The following is an 18,895-nucleotide window of genomic DNA, read 5'->3' as shown; positions in this document are numbered from 1 at the left end:
TATTCTCTGCTTGAATTATGTTAACAGCACCTTTTAATTAAATAGCAAAACTTGTTTAGAAAATAAGTACACAAAGTCCTGCAAGAACTTCTTCAGACATACATCAACTCACAAATCTATTTCTGATTACAGAACCAAAGAACAGGTACACCTAATACATTAATAACTAAAGCAAAGACTCCCAGGAGCTACAATTTTCTCATATAAACTACTGGGAAAAAACATACTTCCTACTATTTACATGCTATTTGCACATTATTCTGTCCTCCTACTCCCTCCCTCTTGGCTCCCCTGCTCCTCCCTCAGTTGTATTACATAAGATTTGACACATTATAATGGAGTTTAGGTAGCAAATGAGGGAACTGACTCACTGGACTCACAGGGGTAAGAGCATACAAGTCAAAAACAGAGAAAAAAACATGTTGGGAAAAGGAATGGACTCAGCTAGAAGAAGATAGCTTTGAGTGTTGTTTATTTAGAAAATCTGCAGTGTTTTTAGGATAATTCTGTTGTGACAGATGCACTGGCAGTGATAGGTAGACCATAATTCACAAGGCCAGCCCACAGTCCTTCAGCAGAACAGTTTTGTATTGACCATATTTAAGCCTCTTGCAAACCTCTTGGGCTAAAAATCATTGGTCAAAAATGTTCCTCACTGCATATAGTTTGTGTTTTATTTACAAGTTTGGTAGCAGAAGCTTTCTGGTTGAAAGGTCAGCATGAATAATGCACAAGCTATAAATGAGAGCAAGCAAAATAAAAAAGCCTAAAAGGGCCAGAATTGTTTTTCTAAGTTTTGGGTGCTATGTAAAACTTCACTTTCATTTGGATATTATTTTTCATCCATCTCAACTCCATGGTGTATTATAAAGATAGCACATAGTACAGACCACCTTGTTACAATAACAGGAGTATCTGTGCTTTGATCCATTTCTGAAAGAATAACACACGGTTATTAAATTAAGTAAAAAATAGAAAATAGTCTTTTTGCCAAATTGCATAGTTCTCAGCGATTCCATGAGACAAATGGTATACCAAGTTCACTCAATCTGTAAGAAATATCTTTTAAAAAAGACAAGGAAACTCTTTTTTCATCATCTTATTAATCATTCCCCCAATCAACTGGAATTGTTTGACATGTATAGATCATAGCTCAGGAAGAGCTAGGAGTCATGCTTTTACTCAAGTTGTTATTAAACTCACTTGTAGAACTGGAGGCAGAAACAATGGGAAAGAAAACTAACTTCTTTGACACCTGGGTCTTAGGAAGGGTGGAGGACAAGAAATGTATATTTCAGCCTCAGTGGTCAGCATGGTCTCCTACCTATTGCAATAGGTCATCAAAATGTACACAGGATTCGGCAAGTCCACTGGTTATGGCTGTCTTTTGCCAAAGGCACGTAGCAGGCTTGTGGGATTTTCTCTTGTTACTTCCAGTACAGACAGCCAGAGTCTGGACTAGTATTAGTAAAGGCACCAGCTGGAGGTTTCTGCTAATTGGTTTAGACCCCTCTTTGTGTCTTTCTGAGGCGTGAGGATGTTTAGACCCCAGCTTTTCTGTTTAACAGACAGGAGACCTGGAAGGCACTTGCAGTTCTCCTGTTTTCTTGTGGGGCCCATGTAGGAGGCAGAAGGTAACCTAACTCCTGTCTTTGTTGTATAATATCTGCTTGTATTTAATAAAAACCAGGAGTACTTCTCATCAGTTTGCTGAACAAGTAGAAGGCCATTCAGCCATATGTTTGTATAAAATCCCAATGGAACACTTGAATCATTATTACCTAAACACACAAGATGATCATTAGTGTACTTATATTGGAGGCAAACTTGTCTTGCAACTGAATTTTAACTACAGTTCGGGCTTTTACAGCATTTTTATTTTTGATGCACTGAAACAAAGCATTCTGAGAAAGGCAAGATGCATCTGCATTTTAAAGCTTACTAGTTATGCTGAGCTTAGCAGATCACTAAAGTTTAGCTGGTTTATAGAAGGTGAAATTCACAAATTGCTTTACTTTCGTATACTTAATTAGCAGGAGCCCGGTCAGTTTTCTAATCCTCCCAATATAAAGAAAATTTTGAGATGAACTGAAATCGAAATGAGTAACAAACATATGATAGTCAGTTAGACTAGTATCTCTAGAATCTCTAAGCTCCAATAGAGCCAATGCCAGCTGGCTCCAAGACGGACCCTCTGCTGGTAAAGGCTAAGCCCATCAGTGATGGTGGTAGCGTCTCTGTGAAAACATATTTAAGAAGGGAAAAGAACTGCTGTGCTACAGCAGCTGCAGCCAGAGAGACAGGAGTGAGAAAACGTGAGAGCGGCAACTCTGCAGACACTAAGGTCAGTGAGGAAGGAGGGCAGGAGGTGCTTCAGGTGCCAGAGCAGAGTATCCCCAGCAGGCTGCGGTGCAGATCATGATGAGGCCACTTGTCCTCTGCAGCCCATGAAGGTCCATGGTGAAGCAGAGATGCACCTCCAGCCTGTGGAGGACCCCATGCCAGAGCGGGTGGATGCCCGTGGGAAGCCTAGGCTGGAGCAGGTTTGCTGGCAGGACTTGTGATCCCATGGGGGACCCAGGATGGAGCAGTTGTGAAGAACTGCAGTCTGTGGGAAGGACCCACACTAGAGCAGGGGAAGAGAGTGAGGAGGAAGGAGCAGCTGTGACAATATGTGATGAACTGACCACAAGTCCCATTCCCCTGTGCTGCTGGGGATGAGGAGGTAGAGAAAATAGGGAGTAAGGTTAAGCCTGGGAAGTACAGAGGGAGGAGGGAAAGTGTTTTTAAGATTTAGTTTATATTTTCTCATTATCCTACTCTGACTAGATTGGTAATAAACTAATTTCCCCAAGGTGAGTCTGTTTTGCCCATGGCAGTAATGGCTGAGTGATCTTCCTGTCCTTATCTTGACCCATGAACCTTTTGTTATATTTTATTTCCTCTGTCCAGTTGAGGAGTGATAGAGTGACTTTGGTGGGCATCTTGTGTCCAGCCAGAGTAAACCCATTACATTGTGAGAAAATATTTTTATCAAGAATGCTGTTAAGGAAGCTGGCAGAATATATTTCACAACCAAAGAAAGAAAATTTGTTTATAGCCTTTTCATTTTTCTCGTTTCCCTTCCCTTCTCTATTTTTATAATTCAGGCTTCAAAGATTTGAAAATTCCTGATAAATGCTGTGCTGAAGTCTATGCTGTGGAGGCAATCCTGAAAGGACGGGCAGTTCTGGCAGTAGGAGAGACCCGCCATGTGTGCAGGGCAGACCTGGACAGAACAGCCCAAAGCAATCTGCTCTTCCGTGGTGCTGCCTGCATGTAACACCACTCACAAAGACATTGGGTTATGGCTATCGTCTTCTTGAAGCAGTGGATCAACACAGATGAACTTCCATTGCCTTGAAAACATCATGAGACATGGGGCTTATAGAGGATAAGTAACACAGAAGGAAAAAAACACTTTGCAATGGTATCTGGGCACCAGGAAACCCGCTCTAGATCTTATTCGATGTTTAAAGGATTCAGCCTGGCTTTTGTGCCTGAACAAGATTTTGTGCCAAGCCTTTCTCCTACTCCAGTTCTCCAGCATGCACTGGACCAGGAAAACTGCAGACATTTCCCAGCCCCCTCAGTACACTTTGGCAGCATTATGCCTTGACAAACATAAGAAGTACAAATTTAACCTACTCATATCTAGGGGATATTGATTCATGCACTAAGACACTTTCCTTATGTGCATTGAGACTCTCTTCCATAAAGAGCTACTACTGTGATGTGAATAAACCAAAGAAAGTAAGGTCAGAAGGAAGAAAGTAAAAGAGCAGAAAACAATCCTTCTGAATGACTGGGGCTTGTTAAGATGGAATCACCTATATATAGTCTGAATTCAAACCAAAATAAAACAAAATGCCTCTATGAAAATACATGTAGCATGGGGAACAAACAAGAGGAGCTAGAGACCTGAGCATGCCTGGAGATGTGGTGGGATGAGTCCTATGACTGGTGTGTTGGAATGGAAAGATACAAGCTCTTTAGGAAGGACAGGCAGGAGACACAAGGAGGGGTTGTTGCCTCTGTGTCAATGACTAGCTGGAGTGCATGGACATCTGCCTGGGGATGGATGAGGAGCTCACCTAGAGCTTATGGGTCAGGATTAAATGGAGGACAGGGACAGGTGACATTATAGTGGCGGTCTGTTACAGGCCACCTGATCAGGAAGACCAAGCAGACGAGGCCCTCTATACACAGAGAGGAGCTGCCTCACATTCCCAAGCCCTGGTCCTCATGGGGGACTTCAGCCACCCTGATATCTGCTACAGGGACACCACAACAGGGCAAAAGCAATCCAGGGTGTTCCTGCAATGCTTTGATGATAACTTCCTTCTCCAAGTGATAGAGAAGCCAACAAGGAGAGATGATATGCTGGACCTTGTTCTCACCATCAAGGAGGGGCCAATGGGGAATGTGCAGCTCAAGAGCAGCCTTGGCTGCAGTGACCATGAAATGATGGAGTTCAAGATCCTTAGGACAGCAAGGAGAGTGCACAGCAAGCTCACTACCCTGGAGAGCAGACTTTGGCTTCTTCAGGGATCTGCTTGTTAGACTACCATGGAATAAAGCCCTGGAGGGAAGAGGGGCCTGAGAAAGCTCATTAATATTCAAGAATCACCTCCTCCAGGCTCAGGAACAATGCATCCCAAGAAAGAGGAAGTCAGGCAAAATCATCAGGAGACCTGTATGGATGAACAAGGAGCTCCTGGACAAACTCAAACACAAAAAGAAAGCCTACAGAGGGTGAAGGCAAGGACAGGTGGTCTGAGAGGAATACAGAGAAATTGTCCAAGCAGCCAGGGATCAGGTTAGGAAAGCTAAAGCCATGACAGAATTAAATCTAGCCAGGGACGTCAAGGACAACAAGAAAAGCTTTTATAGCTACATTGGTGATGAAAGGAAGACTAGGGAAAATGTGGGCCCACTCCAGAAGGATATGGGAGACCTGGTTACCCAGGATATGGAGAAGGCTGAGGTACTCAGTAACTTTTTTGCCTCAGTCTTCATGGACGAGTGCTCTAGCCACACTACCCAAGTTGCAGAAGGCAAAAGCAGGGACTGGGAGAATGAAGAACTGTCCACTGCAGGAGAAGATCAGGTTCGAGACCATCTAAGGAACACAGAGTTGCACAGGACCATTGGACCTGATGAGATGCATCCACAGGTCCTGAGGGAACAGGTAGATGAAATTGCTAAGCTACTGTCTATGCTATTTGAGAAGCTGTGGCAGTCTGGTGAAGTTCCTACTGACTGGAAAAGGAGAAACATAATCCCAGTTTTTAAAATGGCAAAAATGGAAGGCCCAGGCAACTGCATACCAGTCAGCCTCACCTCTGTGCCTGGCAAGATTATGGAGCAGATCCATGTGCTAAGGCACATGGAAAATTAGGAGGTGATTTGTGACAGCCAATACAGGTTCACAAAGGGCAAATCATACCTGACAAATTTGGTGGCTTCCTACAGCAGGGTTACAGCATTGGTGGATAAGGGAAGAGCAGCTGATGTCATCTACCTGGACTTGTGCAAAGCATTTGACACTGTTCTGCACAATACCATTGCCTCTAAAATGGAGACACATGGATTTGTTGGATGGACCACTCAGTGGATAAGGAATTGGTTGGATGATTGCACTCAGAGAGTTGTGGTCAACAGCTCAATGTCCAAGTGCAGACCAGACCAAACCAAGACCAGACCTCAGGGGTTGGTATTGGGACTGGTGGTGGTTAACATCTTTATGGGCAACATAGACAGTGGGATTGAGGGCACCCGCAGCAGCTTTTCAGGTGACACCAAGCTGAGTTGTGTGGTTGATACTCTAGAAGGAAGGAATACCATCAAGAGAGAGACCTTGACAAGCTTGAGAGGTGCACTTGTGTGAACCTCGTGATGTTCGACAAGGCCAAGTGCAACGTCCTGCACATGGGTCAGGGCAATCTCAAGCACAAATACAATCTAGGCAGAGAATGGACTGAGAGAAGTGCTGAGGAGAAGGACCTGAAGGTGTTGGTTGATGAGAACCTTAACATGACCCAGCAGTGTGTGCTTGCAGGCCAGAAAGGCAACTATATCCTGGGCTGCATCAAGACGAGCATGACCAACTGTTCAAAGGAGGTGATTCTCCCCCTCTGCTCCAGGGTTCTGAGACCTTACCTGGAATACCACGTTCAGTTCTGGAACCCTCAACATAGGAGGGATACGAACCTGTTGGAGAGGGTCTAGAGTAGGCCACAAAGATGATCAGAGGGCTGGAGCCCCTCTCTTATAAAGACAAGCTGAGATACTTGAGGCTGTTCAGCCTGGAGAAGAGAAGGCTCCAGGAGAACCACAGCCTTTCAGTACCTAAAGGGACCTACAAGAAAGATGGAGAGGGACTTTTTACAAGGGCCTGTAGTGATAGGACAAGGGGTAATGTCTTTAAACTGAAAGAGAGTAGATTTAGATTAGATATAAAGAAAAATTTTTCACCATGAAGGGGGTGAGACACTAGAACATGTTGCCCAGAGAAGTTGTGGATGCCCCATCCATGGAAGTGTTCAAGGTCAGGTTGGATGTGGCTTTGAGCAATCTGGTCTAATGGAAGGTGCCCCTGCCCATGCCATGCGGTTTGGAACTAGATGATCTTCGAGGTTCCTTCCAACCCAAACCATTCTGTGATTCTATGATAAAATAAATGACAATAACAACAAATTAGTAAAAATACCTGAGTGTGAATTGAGCTAGAGAAACACCTTAAAAATGGTGCTGCTGTAGTTTAAACCCTATTTAGGTAGGTAGCTCGCTAGTGGCTGATTCCAGCCTGCATGTTTTGTTTCACTTATCTTTCTTGGTTCTGAAGGCCCTCTGAAAATCTGAAGATGGGAGTTGCAAATTGAGAAGCTTCAGTGAAACTCAACATGTTTCTCTATCCACAGCCCTTAAACAAATACAGTATTTTGAGATTACAAAGTGGTGATAATTTCTGTTTTCCATTATAGCAGCAAACAAAATGATCCACCAAATTAACTCTTCAAATACCAAAATGGAAAGCAAATATCAATATGTTAAACTTGAAAATCTGGGTGTTTGTATTTTTCTGGATGTCTAATGACTAAGTTGAAGAGTGTTGTTTCAAATGCTTTCAGTTCTTAATTATGTTTCTAACAATATACTGGATCAAACACTCTGCAATGAATTTATGGTTTGATTTCTTTTTTAGTACCATAATTACAAATCGTAAACAACTTCCCTTTTCCCTAAAGGTTGTGTAACTTAATCAAAACAGAGGGGAGGGGTGGAGAGTGCGGAACGAAAAAAATATAAAGGGAATCTATTGAAGTAGAAATTAAAAAAGGATGTTTGATATGATAAATAATGACTAGATAATGGGTTTCACTGGGATATGGAAATATATCCCACAAAGAGAGCAAAAACCTGTGTGAAGGGGCTTAGGGAAGGACAGACCCATTCTGTTTTTCTTTCCTTCATCCTTGGTGTTGCTGTCACCAGGCCAGACCTTAGGGATAATCTATGTTTGACTCAGTTCACTCAGGAGTCTCCTTAGGAATGTTTGTGGTTAGAGGAGAAACTAATAGACATTTTAAAATTTGTTTTCTTGACAAATGGAGAGGAAAAAAGTAGGAGGTATTCCATATATTTAGTGCTTATGAAGAATGAACACAAGTATAATTAAGATGCACTGATGCCATTGAATCAAGATTCCCCCCCACAATATTCAATTTTATTCATCTTCTGTTGAGTACTTTCACTTTATTAGTTGATTGTCCAACTGACTCTTGGACGTTTGACAATCTGTTGGGTTAGACAGTCTCTAGAAATTGGCATGGCAGAGTAGTGGGTCTGTCAACCTCAAGAGACCAGAATACCTCACAAGTGTCAGGTGATCCAATTGCGCCTATTAAGAGAACAGGGTTAGGACAACAGTCTTTGTTCCACTAAAAAGTATATATTTTCATTAGTGGAATATATGTAGATGAAATACCAAAAAACATCATTAGAATTTTATTTAATTGTCCTCCTTAGCTACCCTAGCTTGTAAGCCTGCCTCATCAGACCTACCTCAGATCTAATGAGGCTTCTTCAGGGCTCACAAAACCATACAGAAGTCCTGAAGCCCATCCTTCCCATCTCTATCACTGAAGATAGTTCTCAAAACAGTTCAAGCAGAAGCTTGAGCGATCTGCTGCTTTTCTAGTCTGGGATCTACTGGTTCATTTCTATATTTTTGTTGCACATTCCTTGTGATTAGGCAAAGGGTACTCCCATAATAATTTGGAGGATTAGATCACTTTCTGGACTCTACCAATCAAATGTTGCTAAATTTAACAAAGTTTTATTTCTTAATGGCTACAGATTGGTTGCAAATTTGATTTCCCCACTTAAAAGCAATTCATGACATTGTAGTAAACCTGATACGAGAACCAGCCAATGAACCCAGCCCTCAATAGAGTCATAATCTTAATTTCCCTGTGAGAAATTCGGACACCCTGGATTTTATATAAATTCAAGAGAAGAATGATTCAGGCAAGAACTGCGCAGGCATGAATTCTCCCATTCGGACTTCATTAGATTTTGGGTAATCCTCTGGAACAGTCATATTTGGTTTCACAGAAGTTGCAGCAGCGACACATTTGTGCTAACATACCTTCTCCCAGTGATGGGAGCTATGTGCCAAAAATAACCTAAGGAAAAAAATCAACACCACCGTAACTATTTTAAGAATAAACAACAATAGTTGAACAAGATGTTAATGACAGAATTTTCTTCCATGGCTTAACACGATACATGTATAACGTGTTCTTTAATGTGCAATTTCAAGTGTAGCAGAACTTTTGTTAGTAAGCATTATTTTGGCTTGGGGACTGGGAAGGAAGGCAGTTACTTTCAGTCAGGTACATATCAAATTTTGATTTACATCTAAGCAAAGTGTTCAGGTTTTATTTTCTTCCAGTTAAACTTTGCATTATTATTAGTAGACTTTTAGAGGAAAGGAGCCAAATTAATATCCCATTTTCTGTGATTAACCTATAGTTCTTCTGTTTTAGCTTTAAATATAAATGTGTTCTTTTTTGAAATGCAACATGCTAGGGCATTTTGTGTACAACATCTTATAGTGTTAAGAATACGTGCAAACCAATTAGTGATGGTGGTAATGGCTCTGACAGAACTGACGTTATGACCACAGGGCTACCCATATTAGATTTTAAAGACTTGTTTAGGGCTTTGCCTACCTAGTGTTCATGGTGATTTTTTTTTTAATGCATGCTTTTCTCTGTCTATATCCATGAAGTTCTCAGATCATACTTACAAAGCTATTTCAGTAGAAAGAGCCTGTACAAAGCAAAGTAACTGAATGTTTTGTGATCCTTTAATCTTTCATGTCTTCACCAATAAGTAGCTGGTTCTCCTCTTGCTAGCTAGTCCATTTCATAATCAATTACAAAAAACTTTGCCTCACAATAGCACAAAGGAACTTTTAAGGGAAACAGGAGGAACATACGGTCCATTAAGATCTCTCGTAACTAACCCTGGGACTTTTTAATGCAGTTCCTCCCACCCTTAGCATTCCCAGCTTGAAATTAAATCAATTCATATATCACCATTTATCATCTTGGAAATCTAGCTCACAAATGTACTCTCCCATTTTCTCCTCCAGAAATGTGTCAGAATAATTCACACTTGCTTCTATCACTGCCTTTGACAATTTGTTCCATTATTCAGTAACCCTCTGCATAAAGAAATTATCTCTGAACTGCTTATAGATTAGTCTTTTCTTTAACATAAATCCATTATCTCTGTTTTTGAGTAAATTATTATCTCAAACAGTGCCTTAGTGACAATCCAGTTCTTTTCCTTAAGGATCTTACACAGGCCTAATTAGGCCCTCATTCTGCTAAGATCTTTGCTCTCTGTGTATCTGATTTCAGATATTGTAACTTCTTTTGGCAACTAATAAAAGTGCCTTTTATTTTTTCCATCTCTTACAGGAGAAGCCCTGCAATACCTGAATAGGAGATGGATCTTGTTTACATCAGTTCAGCAAAGCAAAACAGCTGAAAAAGCCCTAAAGCTTGACACAATGGCTCAGCATATAAGGAGCCTCTTGTCTTGGTTGCTCTTAATGCAGTCATGATGAAATAAGAGTTTTGGGAGACATCCTTCATCTGCAAAACTTTTTCTCCACTAAGCAGCTTTAGTCATCTGGAAGAAATGCAGGTACTTGGTTTCATCTGTGTTAATATTAGCAGTACAGTATAAAGATTTTATGATGGCAGGGATTTTGCTTTTCTATAGTAGCAGAAACAGTAAATTTGTGCTCTACCCTTTTCTGAGCTCTACCTTTTTCTTTGTTACGTTGTACAGTTATATATTTTTATGCTGCATCCAGAAGTTAAAACAATGAGCATTGTGGAGGGAAAAAAAATCAGTAAGTCAAGAACATAACACAGATATAGATTAAGAGGTTAGCTTCATAGGCTGCTTAGAATTGCATAAATCTAACCCTTTATATATTTCTCCTGCTCCCACTAAGACTTCATTTTCTCTAATAGCTTCTGCATTATATTGGTTCTGATTTGTCATTACTTCATAAGCTGCTTTGAGATAAATTTTCAGACCTAAAGGATCTACATAAAGCCATAGTTTTTGTGATTATTTAAAATCAGGCATTGAACATGGATACTATACTCAGTCAGCTTGACAACTTCTGACTTACTTGCCTAGCTAAGGAACGTTGTTAGGAACCTCTGCTGATGGTGTCTTCTCTTTTGTTATAGTACTTAGAGTTAGTACTGCATTTTAATGATATGAAACTCTGAGTTATGGTGCTTTTATCTACATTTGCCGTTTCCTTGAGTGTTGTAATGTGGAGAACATTTATGGTGAGTGTTGCATTCTCTTGAGCTTGTTCTGATTTGTAAGAGAATTTTATAATGTTGACTGTGATGCTGCTCTATAGTATACCTGAAATAAAGCTTTCCAAACATAACTTTTTTTTGTTTTTCCAAAATGGAACAGATACTAAAGGTCAATAGTCCATAAACACATTCTTTATCATAACTTTCAATCTGGTATAAAATCTGGTATTTAACATGTATTTTGTCCTAATTTTAGGTTACAAAAATTTTGAACTATTTTTAGGATGAAAAATTCCTAAGATTTCAAAGAGGAAGGGACATCATGTTTTGATTTGCCATTTCCCATTCAAAATGGATTTTTTATGGTTTGTTCTATTTCATTGACCTATCCTTAAACATTTCACTTCTCCATAATGCTGCACTCCTGCTTGAGAGCCACATTTTTCATTTCTGGGACTGATAAAGTAAGTAACAATGCACAGCAAAATGAACTCGCTAAAAAAACCCAAACAAATCAACACGTCTCATGTTTCCCCTCTAAATTCTGATTTTTCAATAAATGCATTTTATATTAAAATCAGTACAAAAAACTCTCACCAGCTTTTTCAATAACAAGATTTTTATTATTATCTTGCACCATAGATGTGTATGTTTTCATGTCTATACCAGTTTTCCCCTTTGTGATTCAATCACTAACACTACTACCTAGAATAACAGCTGCTCTCTGTACCTCAGTGGGTGGAGATTAGAGGTGCGCAGAAGTAATTTTTGTGTGTGAAAAAATGTGACTCAAAAAAAGTCCTCCAATTTTTCATCCTAAATACTTTCTATCCTAAATTCAGAAGACATGTTATTAACACAGTTTCAGAAAAAAAAATGCTATGGAGGTGTAGGACATGGAAAGAAAATAAGTTTTATATCATTCAATTATTTTTTTCTTTTTGATTACTTGAAAACTTGTTAATTTAGATTTTTACCAGTTTGATGTTAAATATTTGAATTACAGTAGTGTAGGATTAAAGCATTAGGATATTAAATCCTCATTTTCCATTCAAAAAAAGCTGAAATTAATTTTTCAACTATTGCCAAAATTTCCTCCAATGCCAAGTGCTGAAAAATTATTCCAACATGTTTTTTCTCTATTAAGTAAATTCTAGTTTTATTGAATTGACATTTCACAACAAAAAGATCAGAGTTTTCTACAAGGGGTACATGTTTGGCAGGAACAGACAGGTATTCTGTGTAAAATGGCTCAGGAGTTTCATACCTATTGGAAGTGGAGGAAAAAAATAAATGACTGCAGCCCATGCATTCCTTTAATAATATTATCTACAAATCTGAGTATGCTTTCTTGTTTTCCTCTGAGGATGGGCAAATCCTGATAGACCATTTCACTTCACTCCTGCTGCTCCTAGCTGCCAAATTGCAAGCACAGACAGCTTGACTATCCTAAATGGTGATAGGGTTCCCTGCTGATCTGTCTTTTTCAGTTAATTGCATTTTAAACATTTGCAAAATTTTCTTCATCTTCTAAAATTTATTGTGCCCCGTTCATGTCTACATAAACAGATAGATGGATGAGGGATGGACATACACTTACGTAAACCCTCATTTGGTGTTTATATTTTCAACATTCTATTCTAATATTTTATATTTGTGCTAAGCCGATTTGTTTCCCTTAATCCCTTTGTGAAGCTCCTTATTCAGCAATATACTGCAGGTCTTTTTACTCCTGCTGTGCCTATTACTAGTTAGCACTTGGTTTTGCACATGCATTTTTCTTCTAACACTCTGTTTTCCTTAATGGTAGTTCTCCCCAGTGTTTTTCACTTTCTGATTTCATATTGTCCACTTCACAATCTGTTTTATAGTCCTTGTACAGCATTGTCAAAAGTTCATAGGCTCACATTCTTAAAACAAACCAAAATAAACCAGAGCATTTTACTGGTATTTAACTTTTTGGTAAAAATAAAAGTAACAAAAACCTTAGTTAATTTTCTCTCTTGAAAAATTCTAATTTCAAGGTCCCTTCTTCCTACTTTCCATTTGTCCACTATGCCCAGAGACATGGTAAAGACACCTACCTAGTTGCAGACACAAGCACATGTTCACACATACCAACAGGCACACAGTGAACTGAAGACGATTTCAATCAAAACATAAGTATGCTGAAGCAGCGATGAAATTTAATTTTGAATCAGGCTTTTCTGAAGCTTCCACCTGCAGACTACATTTCCAGGTCTACTGTGAGGTACATTTTGGGTGTGCACTTTAAACATAAAACTTCCTGGGTTTCCCTGATAGTAGAAGCATATGCCTGCTTATGTATTCTTTTATCTGCTAAACATCATGCCATTAACACTTAGTGTCCATGTCCTGGGTCATGGAATGGTCCTGTCAACTGGCGGTAGACAAAGTGTTTCTGACATGATTGAGCGGCTCCAGGAATTTGAGGACAGCCTTGCTGGTTCTCTACGGGCTTGTGTCTCTGCTGTGGAGAAACTGTGTGAAAAATCCGATGACCAGTTTGAAAAGCTGTTGCAAGAAATCAAAGCACTCAGAGAAAACACACACGATTCACAACTTGTATGAACCAGTATTGCAGCTATTAGGAGAAGGCGTTTCCAATCTCCAGAGAGAGAACAGAGGCAGACCACCACCAGAAGTTCACTGTGGTCCTTCCTATGTGAGCAGGGAGAAGATATGAATAAGTGGCATAAAAGACCTACTTCAGAACTTCAAGAACGAGTATGTGAGTTAAAAAGGAAAACTCCTAGTAAAAGGGCCACCCCAGTTTACAGCAGGGACAGAAGAGATTCTGATGCTTGTGAAGGAACCTCTAATTCACACTCAGAGACTGTGCAAGACAGAGATTAGAGGTGCCGTGCCTCCAGCCGGGTGGAGGAAAGGGATAACAGAGTTTATTGGACTGTGCAGATACGATGGCCTGGTACAATGCACTCCCAGGAGTACAAGGCTTTGGTGGACACTGGTGCTCAGTGCACGATAATTCCTTCAAACTATAAAGGAACACAAACCATCAATATTTTTGGAGTGACTGGGGGATCCCAGGAACTGACTGTTGTAGAGGCTGAAATGAGCCTAACTGGAAAAAAGTGGCAAAAGCCACATTGTGACTGGCCCAGATGCTGCGTGCATCCTTGGCATAGACTACCTCAGAAGAGGGTATTTTAAGGGCCCAAAAGGGTATAGGTGGGCATTTGGTATAGCATCTGTGGACACTGAGAAAATTGAACAGCTGTCTGATTTGCCTGGTCTATCAGACGACCCTTCTGTTGCAGGACTGCTGATGGCTGATGATCAGCAGGTGCCAGTTGCTACCACAACGGTGCATCATCGACAGTATCGCACCAGTCGGGACTCTTTGATTCCTATTCAGAAATTGATTCGTCAACTAGAAAGCCAGGGTGTGATCAGTAAGACTCGCTCACCTTTGAATAGCCCAATTTGGCCAGTGTGTAAATCTAGTGATGAGTGGAGACTAACAATAGACTATTGTGGCCTGAATGAAGCTACACCACCGTTGAGTGCTGCTGTACCTGATATGCTAGAACTGCGATTTGAACTGGAGTCAAAGGCAGCTAAGTGGTATGCCACCACTGACATTGCTAATGCATTTTTCTCTATCCCTTTAGCAGCAGAATGCAGGCCGCAGTTTGCTTTCCCCTGGAGAGGCATCCAGTACACGTGGAATCGCTTGCCCCAGGGGTGGAAACACAGTCTTACCATCTGCCATGGACTGATCCAAACCACGCTGGAAGAAGGTAAAGCTCCAGAACACTTGCAGTATATTGATGACATCATCGTATGGGGCGACACAGAGAAAGAAGTCTTTGAGAAAGGTGAGGGAATAATTCATATTCTTTTGGATGCTGGTTTTGCCATAAAACGTAGCAAGGTCAAGGGACCTGCACAAGAGATCCAGTTTTTAGGAGTAAAATGGCAAGATGGTCGGTGTCAGATCCCAATGGAGGTGATCAACAAAATTTCAGCTGTGTCTCCACCTGCTAATAAGAAGGAGACACAGACTTTCTTGGGTGTTGTAGGTTTTTGGAGAATGCATATTCCTGACTACAGCCAGATTGTGAGCCCTCTCTATCGAGTGACTCGTAAAAAGAACCAGTTTGAGTGGGGACCAGAACAGCGACAAGCCTTTGAACAAATTAAGCGTGAGATAACTCATGCAGTGGCCCTTGGACCAGTTCGGACTGGACTAGATGTTAAAAATGTGCTCTACACTGCGGCCGGAGATAATGGTCCTACCTGGAGCCTCTGGCAGAAGGCACCAGGAGAAACCCGAGGTCGACCCTTAGGTTTTTGGAGTCGAGGATACAAAGGATCGGAGGTCAATTATACTCCAACTGAAAAGGAAATACTTGCAGCTTATGAGGGAGTCCAAGCAGCTTCAGAAGTGATTGGTACTGAAGCACAGCTCCTCCTGGCACCTCGACTGCTGGTGCTGAGCTGGATGTTTAAAGGGAAGGTTCCCTCCACGCATCATGCAACCGATGCTACTTGGAGTAAATGGATTGCACTGATCATGCAACGAGCTCGAATTGGGAGTCCCAATCACCCAGGGATCTTAGAAGTGATTACGGACTGGCCAGAAAGTAAAGACTTTGGGATGTCCCCAGAGGAGGAGGAAGTAACATGTGCTGAAGAAGCACCACCGTAGAATACCCTTTCAGAGACTGAAAAGCTGTATGCCCTGTTCACAGATGGATCCTGCCGTCTTGTAGGAAAACATCAAAGGTGGAAAGCTGCTGTCTGGAGTCCCATACGACAAGTCACAAAAGCCACTGAAGGACAGGGTGAATCTAGTCAATTTGCAGAAGTGAAAGCCATCTAGTTGGCCTTGGACATTGCTGAATGAGAGAAATGGCCAATACTTTATCTTTATACTGACTCATGGATGGTGGCAAATGCCTTGTGGGAGTGGCTACAGCAATGGAAGAAAAACAGCTGGCAATGCAGAGGTAAACCCATTTGGGCTGCCACACTGTGGCAAGACATTGCTGCTTGGCTAGAGAGCCTGACTGTGAAAGTTCGTCATGTAGATGCTCATGTGCCTGAAAGTCGAGCCACCGAGCAACATCGAAACAACCAACAAGTGGATCAAGCTGCTAAGATTCAAGTAGCTGAAGTGGATTTGGACTGGCAACATAAAGGTGAACTCTTCTTAGCAAAGTGGGTCCGTGATGCTTCAGGGCATCAAGGTAGGGATGCAACCTATAAATGGGCTCGTGATCGAGGGGTGGACTTAACTATGGACACTATTTCACAGGTTATTCATGAATGTGAAACTTGCGCCAAAATCAAACAAGCTAAAAGGTTAAAGCCTGTATGGTATGGGGGGCAATGGTTAAAGTATAAGTATGGAGAGGCTTGGCACATTGATTATATTACACTTCCACAAACTCGTCAGGGTAAGCGGTATGTACTTACAATGGTAGAAGCAACCACCGGATGGTTGGAAACATATGCTGTACCCCATGCTACAACCCAAAATACGATCTTAGGCCTTGAAAAGCAAGTCCTTTGGCGACATGGTACGCCAGAAAGAATTGAATCCGACAATGGTACTCATTTCAAAAACAGTCTTATAGACAACTGGGCCAAAGAACATGGTATTGAGTGGGTATATCACATTCCATATCATGCACCAGCTTCTGGGAAAATTGAAAGGTACAATGGTTTGTTAAAAACTACACTAAAAGCACTGGGTGGTGGAACCTTTAAAAACTGGGATTCACATTTAGCAAAAGCCACTTGGCTGGTCAACACTAGAGGATCAACTAATCGATCCGGGCCTGCACAATCAGAAATTCTACATACTGTAGAAGGAGATAAAGTCCCTGTGGTACACATGAAAAATATGTTAGGGAAGGCAGTTTGGGTCACTCCTACCTCAGGCAAAGGCAAGCCCATTCGTGGGATTGTTTTTGCCCAAGGTCCTGGTAGCACCTGGTTTGCCTGTCCTTAGTGAAAAAGGGGGAGAGGTGGGGGTTGGAAATAGGAGGGGAGAAGAGGGCTAAGTAAAATACGTCTGCCGTGGTTTTTGATTGTCTCCCTGCTATCAAACCATGACAGTCCAATAGTCCAATATAGGATCAAGCTCTAAAACAGAACCTGAATAAACACTTAATTGGAGAAAGAAAAAAAAAAGAGGAAAAATCAGAATAAATCAATCAGGAATCTCTTACCAGTATGAAAGAGAATAACATAGGCAGAAATTAAAACTAGATTAACTGGTCTTCTAAGGGCCAAAGCATTCCCTATAGGCTAGTCAAGTTAGAATTTGCAGCCCTTTGCTTTCAGGGACACATGTAGAAGGTCACAACTTTGGTCTTGCCAGGGCTAGAAAAGAAAGTTATCCTATCCAACAGGACAGGACTCTTCTTGCTCTGCACAAAAAATTCCATTATTATATTTAGCACAAGGTAGCATAATTTACAATGACTTTGCTCTGAGTGAGTCAGATGAACCCCTGGATCTGTGCCAACTCAGTTTTCCTCCATGTCACTATGTCCTCGATTTATTTATGTAAGGGTGGGAAAAGTACTTAGAAGCAGGAACTTAAACATGAAAAGGATGTGTAAGGCCTAGGCTGTTATCTCCTTGCCCAAACACAACTACTTCATGGGTCTTAGGCGCCTGCAATCTCTTTTGACTGGAGTATATCTGGGAAGACAACGAAATAGAGTCTTTTCCATTGTTATAATTATGAACAACAGCAGAATTGCACTCACAAAAAAGCATCAATATTTTTTTGTTTGTTTCATTGACAACATCAGCTATGAAACTTTTAGTGGTGGATGCACAGCTGTGATATTTTCCAAATGAAACTTTAGCATAACTACCCTCCCCAGATACAGTAAAATCCAATTTCTGCAATTATTCTCTCCAGGCAATCTTTCAGGAGATACATCCATACATCGTTCTTGGCCGAGATGGCTGACAAGCTAAGAAGACTGAGGAAAAGGTGCTCCTAGATGCTTAACTTGACACCACTTTTTTGTTGTTCTATTATTTTCAGCTATTTTCAAATTTCCTTCTGAGATTTTGTCTTTTTCTGCACATCATATGGGGCAAGGATATAAAAATCAGAGAGCATTTTGAAAACTGTAGCTCTGCTTAGTTGCTACATCAGGTGGATTCACAGAATCATAGAACAATTTGGGTTGGAATAGACTATTAAAGATCATCTGTTTCCAAGCCCCCTGCTGTGGGCAGGGACATCTATGGTAGACGAGAACATTTATGTTCCCCACCCACAGTGGCAGTGGGTGGCAGTGGGGAATATAAATTCCTTTATGCTGAATAAAATCAGTTTGCAGCCCAAAGGTCTGATCCTGTAAGGTGCAGAGCATCTTCAGTTGTCATACAGCAGGGGTGGAGGGTCTGGAGCACAAGTCTGATGAGGAGCAGCTGAGGGAACTGGGGCTGTTCAGCCTGGAGAAAAGGAGGCTGAGGGGAGACCTTATTGCTGTCTACAACTACCTGAAAGGAGGTTGTAGCATGGAGGGTGTTGGTCTCTTCTCCCAAGTAGCAAGAGACAGGATGAGAGGAAATGGTCTCAAGTTGCACCAGTGGAGGTTTAGATTGGATATTAGGAAAAATTTCTTCACTGAAAGCATTGTCAGGCATTGGAACAGGCTGTCCAGGGAAGAGGTGAAGTCACCATCCCTGGAGGTGTTTAAAAGACGTATAGCTGTGGTGCTTAGGGACACAGTTTAGTGGTGGACTTTGCAGTGCTAGTGTAACAGTTGGATGATCTTAAAGGTCTTTTTCAACCTAAACGATTCTATGATTCTATTCTAAATGCTGAGCACTACCAGACTGGGTAGCTCTGACAGAGCTATGAGGAAGTCATGGAATCATAGAATGTCCTGAGTTGAAAGGGACCCACAAGTGTCATCAAGTCAAACTCTTGTCTCTGCATATGACGACCCCACACTTCACACCATGTG

This window comes from Caloenas nicobarica, chromosome Z, assembly GCF_036013445.1.
Source record: "Caloenas nicobarica isolate bCalNic1 chromosome Z, bCalNic1.hap1, whole genome shotgun sequence".
NCBI classification, from domain to species: domain Eukaryota; kingdom Metazoa; phylum Chordata; class Aves; order Columbiformes; family Columbidae; genus Caloenas; species Caloenas nicobarica.
This window is presented reverse-complemented; position numbering follows the sequence as displayed.